General features: G+C 42.5%; 1 pseudogene; it reads left to right on the forward strand.

Moving 5' to 3' along the window:
* The first annotated feature begins 590 nt into the window (after positions 1-590).
* On the forward strand, positions 591-3,732 carry LOC121156880 (annotated as a pseudogene).
* Positions 3,733-7,887: the final 4,155 nt, after the last annotated feature.

Raw genomic sequence — 7,887 nt, forward strand, 5'->3', positions numbered from 1 at the left:
CAGAAAAGTGGCCCATTTCTTTTTATTGCTTGTTCAAAAATTATTCACTTACCTGGAAGGTAGAGAAGAGAGACCATCCATCTGCAGGATCACTCTCCATGTGGCCACATCGGCTAGAGCTGAGTTTATCTGAAGCAGGAGCCAGGAGCTTCTTCTGCAGGTCCATTATAGTTGCAAGGGGTCCAAATATTTGGACCATCTTCTACTGCTTCCCAAGATGCACCAGCATTGAGGTGGATTAGAGGAGAGCAACCAGAAGTAGAATCAGTATCCATATGGGATGTTGATGCTGCAGCTGGTAGCTTTACCTGCTAGACCACAGTTAGTAAATCTACTGCCTAGTAAGTTAAAAATAAATTTCAGAGCACTCGGGTGCCATGTTAGGATGAAGGGGAAGGAGGAGAAGCCCTTAAAGCGGATGGAACAGGTACGGAGGTGGGGTTGGACCTAGGGCTGAGGCAGGCCCTCCTCTCTCCTGCCTCAGTGGATCATGCCCAGGACGGCAGCTAGGCGAAATTGGGGCTAGGAGAAGAGGGGAGGGAAGGTGGGAGGGGGGGGGGAGTGACTGGGCTGTGCCAGTGCAGGAGACGATGCCGCCTTTTCCAGTTACAACGCAGGAATCAGAGCAAGCACAGCCGCCCCAGAAGCACTATGGCATTGCTTCGCCTAGCAGCCTAGCAGCCCCCAAAGAGACTGACTGCATCCTCACCCAGAAACTCAAGACTCTGAAGCCCTTTGGGGTGTTTGAAGAGGAAGAGAAACTGCAACGTAGGATTTTAATTTTGGGAAATTTAAATAACCTGGTTAGAGTGGATACGTGGGCCTGGCGGTGTGGTCTAGCAACTAAGTCCTCGCCTTGAACACGCGAGGATCCCATATGGGCGCCGGTTCTAATCCCGGCAGCCTCATTTCCCATCCAACTGCCTGCTTGTGGCCTGGGAAAACAGTTGAGGATGGCCCAATGCCTTAGGACCCTCGTGGGAGACCTGGAAGAGGTTCCTGGTTCCCGGCTTTGGATCGTTGCACCACCAGCCATTGCTATGGTCACTTGGGGAGTGAACCACCGGATGGAAGATCTTTCTCTCCTCCTCTCTGTATATCTGACTTTGTAATAAAAATAAATAAATCTTTAAAAAAAAAAGTGGGTACGTGAAATCAGTGAAAGTAAGAATCTTCCACAGTCTGTGATTGAAAACTTTGGTGAAAACATTTTAAATTTGGGTCTTACAGATTAGGAGTACATACAAAAGTGCTGATATTGATGTGCTGTGTGTTGCACCAAGACCTGTTGATCAAAGTGACTTTTTCACCTCATTCTATGATAAGATGAAATTACAGGAAGAAGTAAAGGATTTAAGAACTTTTGAAGAGGCATTTGTACCAGTTATCAAACTTTGTTTTAATGGGATTGAGATTGATATTTTGTTTGCAAGATTAGCCCTGCAGACCATTCCTGAAGATTTGGACCTATGAGATGATAGTCTGCTTAAAAACCTAGACCATAAGATGCATAAGAAGTCTTAATGGTTGCAGGGTAACCGATTCAATTTTACATCTAATACCAAACGTTGACAACTTCAGGTTAACACTGAGAGCTATCAAACTGTAGGCCAAACACCACAACATCTATCCCAATATATCAGATTTCCTCGGTCATGTTTCATGGGATATGCTAGTAGGAAGAACTTACCAGCTTAATCCAAATGCAATAGCATCAACTCTTGTACATAAAAATTTCTTGGTATTTTCTAAATGGAAATGGCCAAATCCAGTGCTATTGAAACAGTTGGAAAAATGCAATCTTAATTAGCCTGTATGGGACCCAAGGGTAAACCCCAGTAATAGGTACCATCTTATGCCTATTACTATACCAGCATACCCACAGCAAAACTTCACGTACAATGTGTCTGTTTCAACCCGAATGGTCATGGTTGAGGAGTTTAAACCAAGTCTTGCTATCACAGATGAAATTTTCCTGAGTAACACAGAGTGGTCCAAACTTTTTGAAGCTCCCAACTTCTTTCAAAAATACAAGTATGTATATTAAGGCATGTTGGACATTTTCTTCTCTTAAGTAATGGTTGAATGGTGGCTTATGTGCCCTCTCTTGCAGCTGATTGCAATTAGACTTACGGTTAAGCATCTGTGTAAGTTTCTTTCCTGACACGAAGGACATGGAGTTTTTTTTTTTTTTTATTGTTGCTTACATTGTATTATGTAGTACAGTTTTATAGGCGCTGGGGATTCCCCCCACCCCTCCCATACCCCTCCCCCCATGGTGGATTCCTCCACCTTGTTGCATAACCATAGTTCAAGTTCAGTTGAGATTCATTCCTTGCAAACACATGCCTAGCATAAAGTTCAGTGTCTTATTGTCCAGATAAGTTCGGTGGCCTCTTGGGGAGACCTTCTATGGTCTGAAGATAGGTCTAACAGAGTAAAGATCCAGTCAGTTAAAAGCCCCAACAAGGCCTCAGTATCAATATACAACATTATGGAATTAATTGACATAGTATTGGGTAAACAATATGTTAAAAATAATGCAAGTTCCCTTCTTCAAAACATCTGGGTTGAGACAGTATCAATGACAGGTACAAAAAATAATAAACAACCAAACAAAAAATTACAGGTTAAATCAAGGCAAACATGTGGTATCTAATCTTTTGGGATTCGCTCATTTCCCTTAGCATTATAGTTTCCAGTTGTGCCCATTTAGCCACAAAGAACTGCATTTTGTTTTTTTTAATAGCTGAGTAGTATTCCATGGAGTAGATGAACCAAAGCTTTCTTATCCAATCTTCTGCTGATGGGCATTTCGGTTGCTTCCATGTTTTTGCAATTACTGATTGTGCTGCAATGAACATAGGGATGCATGTTGGTTTGTCGTAAAACAGGTGTTTTGGATATATTCCTAGGAGTGCTATTGCTGGGTCATATGGTATGCAGATTTTGAGTTGTTTGAGTGTTCTCCAGACTGATTTCCATAAAAGCTGTACCAATTTGCAGCTCCACCAGCAGTGGAGTAGGGTTCCCTTTTCCCCGCATCCTCGCCAGCAAGCGTCGTTGGTGTTCTTGTTTATGTGGGCCAATCTTACTGGTGTTAGGTGGTACCTCATCGATGTTTTAATTTGGATTTCCCTTATTGCTAGGGAGCTGGAACATTTTTTCATATGTTTGTTTGCCATTTGGACTTGTTCCTTTGTGAAATGTTTGCCCATTTCCCGTGCCCATTTCTGAGTGGCTTGTTTGTTTTGGTTTTTTGGTTGTTTTGAAGTTCTTTGTATATCCTGGAAATTAGCCCCCTATCGCCTATATCGTGTGCAAAGATCTTCTCCCACTCTGTGGGTTCCTTTTTTACTTTGTTGATTGTTTCCCTTGCTGTACAGAAGCTTCTTAGTTTGATGAGGTCCCATTTGTTTATTCTGTTCTCAACTGCTATTGCTTTTGGTGTCCTTCTTAGAAAGTCGGGACCTACTCCTAGGTCTTGCAGGGTATTTCCTACATTTTCTTGCAAGATTTGACATGGAGTTTTTAGTAAGCTTCTTTGGTAATGTGTTTTGGTTTCTGATCTAGCTATTACTACATTTGTAGCAACATCTGTTCTGTAGGTATTTGTCAATCATGACCAAAATAGGAAATCTGTGTACTTTGGCCAATTAATGAACTGTTACAATCTGTAGTTCTTATTGTCTTTTTAGGGAGCTAAGTATTTTCATCTGTTTCTGGAAACTTGATTATGATTAAGATTCTTTGTAACAGAACTACTAATGTCCATCTATGACCAGTCAAATGCTGTCAATAATTAACAAATTGACCTGCCATTTTTTTCCTACTGTTAACATAGTTCCTTCAATTATTGCAGTTAAAGTGGTACATTTTTATGGATGGTTTTAATATAATCTAATATCTTAGTATAGGTTAAAAGCCACATTGTGTTGATTCTGATGAAGACTGTACATTACAATACCTTTATTTAAAATCAAAGGAAAGGGACCGGCACAGTGGCGCAAGTGGTTAACGTCCTCGCCTTGCACACCCGGATCCCATATGGGCACCGGTTCTATCCCGGCAGCCCCGCTTCCCTTCCAGCTCCCCGCCTGTGGCCTGGGAAAGCAGCCTAGGACAGCCCAAAGCTTTGGGACCCTGCACCAGTGTGGGAGACCCGGAAGAAGCTCCTGGCTTCGGATTGGCATAGCACTGGCCGTTGTGCTCACTTGGGGAGGAATCATCAGACGGAAGATCTTCCTCTCTGTCTCTCCTCTTTGTATATCCGCCTTTCCAATAAAAAAAATAATAAAAATAAATCTTTAAAATCAAAGGAAAAAAACCATTCAGATCCTCTTATCATATGCGGATTTCACTTCTATTGGGTATGTTCCTTGGGGCGGGACAACTAGGTCATATGGCAGATTTATTTGTAATTTTCCAAGAACTCTCCATACTGATTTCCGCAGTGGCTGTACTAGCCTACACTCCCACCGGCAGTGAAGGAGGGTGCCTTTCTCCCCACATCCATGCCAACAGGTGTTATTAGCTGAGTTCTGAATGTAGGCCAGTCTCACTGGAGTTAGGTGGTACCTCAACATGGCTTTCATTTGTATCTCTCTTATGCCTAGGGAGCCTGAGCATCTTTTCATATGTCTGTTAGAGATTTGAATCTGTTCTTTTGAAAAATGTCTGTTCATTTCCATTGCCCATTTTGTTGCAGGATTGTTTTATTTTTGTTTGTTTGTTTTGTTTTGTTTTTTGCTGTCCCTGGGTTTCTGAAGCTCTTTGCAAATCCTAGAAATTAGTCCCCGATCACTTGTGCAGTGTGCAAAAATTTTCTCCCATTCTGTTGGTTGCTTCTTCACCATGTTAGTTGTTTCCTTTGCTGTACAGAAACTTTTTTATTTGATGTAGTCCCATTTGTTCAGTTTGGATTTGATTGCCTTTGCTTTTGGCATCTTTCCTAAGAAGTCTTTCCCTGTTCCTATATCTGGGAGTGTGCTTCCTATGTTTTTCTTTAATAGTTTAATGGCTTCTGAGTATAGATTTAGGTCCCTGATCCATTTAGAGCTAAATTTTGTATAATGTGACAGGTGTGGGTCTTCTTAATTCTGCATGTTGCTATCCAGTTGTCCCAACAGCAGTTGGAGAATAGACCAAAATTTTTGTCTAGGTTGTTTTCAGTTTTCTTGTCAAAGATTAGTTGACTATACATGTATGAGCTTCCTTTTGGTGTTCCTATTCTGTTCCGCTGATCTTCTCTGTGTTTCTTACCAGTACCAGACTGTTTTGATAACCACTGCTCTGTAGTATGTCTTGAGGTCTGGAATTGTGATTCCTCCAGCTTCATTTCTATTTTTCAGGATGGCTTTAGCTATTTGTGGTCTTTTGTGATTCCAGATGAATTTTGTATCATCTTTTCTATTTCTGAGAAGCATGTTTTTGAGATTTTGATTCGGATTGCGTTGAATCTGTATACTCAATAGAAATGAAACCTGCAGATGAGAAGGGGATCTGTAATCCTACATTTGCAGCAGCACAATCTACAAAAGTAAAGACATGGAAACAATCCAGATGTGTGTCCAAAGAAGAGTGATTAAAGAAATTGTGGTACATCTACTCCATGGAATATTATTCAGCTATTAAGAAGAATGAAATTATGCTGCTTATAATCAGGTGGTCCTAACTAGAAACCATTATGCTTAGTGAAATGAGTCAATCACAAAAGAACAAATACCATATGTTCTTTCTTATATAAGGCAATCAACATGGAACATGTAACTTCAATAATCCTATCCATACTGTTTTTTGTTTGTTTGCTTGCTTGCTTTTTTTGGCTGTATCCCATGTGTTTTGATGTTTTTCATTTCAGTTTGGCTTATGCCAAATCATTACTTTTCTCTTGTCAAATTCATCATGGACTAATGGATTATACAATGGTATAATTTTTTGTAAGAGACTTTTGTGTTTCCTTTTTTGTGTTGGTTACTCGGCACATTTTTTCATGGTGCTATAATTTGTTGTTGTTGTTTATATGGGTGCTCTAACTCATACCAGTTGTTGACCTTGTTCCATAGCTTCCCACTTGTGGAAATGTATAGTGATGGAGTACTGGGGTCTATCATATACAGATATGTGAGTATAATGGAACATGCATCCCTGCTTCCAGCCAAAAGATGGATTCCCAATCAAATTGTTGGAAAGGTGTAGACGATGGGATGTTGGATTGTCTGACATTGTCTGTACCAACAATGCCAGGGTACACTTAAATAAGAGACTTATAGAATTATAATTCCTTATGAAGGACTACACTATTGTAACAAAATGGGAAAAATCTGATGGGGGTGGGAGTTTGGGGGGAGGAATCCAAGCCTATACAAAATTGTGCCACATAATTCAAAATTCAAAATATATATATATATTTTTTAATTTTTATAAAATTTTATTTTGACATTCTTCACATAGTTAATTAGGGTAAGAAGGTTCAAGGGCTACAGGAAAGTGGATAATACTAGTATGTTTTCCATATTGTTACCTTCATGTTTAAAGGGGGATATTTAAGGGAGAAGGCCCACCCAATTTCCCACCCTCCCCAGGTCCCGGATGTAGGGCATGCTCTGAGGTTCTTGCTCAAGTGGTTTTGATATTGCAACAGTTATGAATCGCTATCAGTCTTGCCACTCCAAGCACTATGAGGGCTTTGAAAAATCCACTGATTGACATAGTCCATCATAGCTTAGATGGTTGGTTGACCTGTTCTGTCTTCTCTCTTTTCTTCGTTAGGGTTCTGAGTCCAACATTTAGATTAGGAAGTTCTCCAAAGAAACTTCTTGTATGTGCTAACGAGTACAGGGCCTGGCACCGTCCATCGCTCCAATCAGCTGGTGGTTGCAATTGCTGGGTTGGTTCTGTTTTCACTCCTGACTTCCACTGGAACCAATGGGTGTTGCAGTCCAGCCTGGTTCTGCCCAGCACATACTTGGCCCTCACATAAACCAGCGGGAGCTGCAGCCTAGTTGGAGCGACCCACAATAACCCCCACCAGGCCCACCCCCTACCCTGGTTTGCCAGTAAGCGCAGCAGACCCCATTCCACACCCCATTCCACCCCAGCCGCTATCTTAGTTTTATGTCCTCCTGTGGAAGTGGTAACCCAAGAGGGATGAGCCCACTATTTCCCTCCCAGGCCTCTCCCACTCCCAGATTCCAGCTGATGCTGCATCTAAGCCCAAACAACCCTCGCCCACTTTAATTTTGTCTGCACCAGTAGGAATAATCCACCCAGCCCAGCTTTTCCCTGATCTAGTCCACATGAGGCGCACAGGTGTGGTAGCTCTGCCTAGTCTGGTCTGCCCCATCCCAGCCCATGCTCTCCTGCGGAAATAGTTGTCCTGCAAAGCAACCCTCCCTTATTCCCCTGCCAGCTCTGCCCACTTCCTTTCTTGTTCTCAGACTGGTTGGGCGCTGTCGTCCCTTCCGGTACAGGCAACCTCACCTTGGCATTCCATAATGTGCACTAGTCTTTGTTGCGACCGAACCTGGGTCGACCCACTCTGGTGCCTGGATTTGCCAGTGAATGACGTAGACAGATTCAGCCCGGTCTTGCCCCCACGTCTGCCAATTGTATGCCAGTGGGTAGCTGTCCATGGCCTTTTCTGGGCTGTTTCCTATCATGTTTCTTGCGTTTACCTGCCGGGTCTGTGTCCTGCCAGAGGAATTGCCCAGGCTCCTCCATCAGAACCTCTCCTGATGCCAGGTTTCACGCTTACCAGTGGGTCCATGAGCCAACCCTACTCAGTCCACCTCCTGTCATAGCAGGAATTGTGGCTTTTCCTGACTGGCCTTCCACCCAATCTGGTTCTTGCTGTTGGATGTTCCAGCCCAGCCATGGTTTGTCCAT

Source organism: Ochotona curzoniae, unplaced genomic scaffold, assembly GCF_017591425.1.
Source record: "Ochotona curzoniae isolate NIBS_2020 unplaced genomic scaffold, NIBS_Ocur_1.0 contig_3498, whole genome shotgun sequence".
NCBI classification, from domain to species: domain Eukaryota; kingdom Metazoa; phylum Chordata; class Mammalia; order Lagomorpha; family Ochotonidae; genus Ochotona; species Ochotona curzoniae.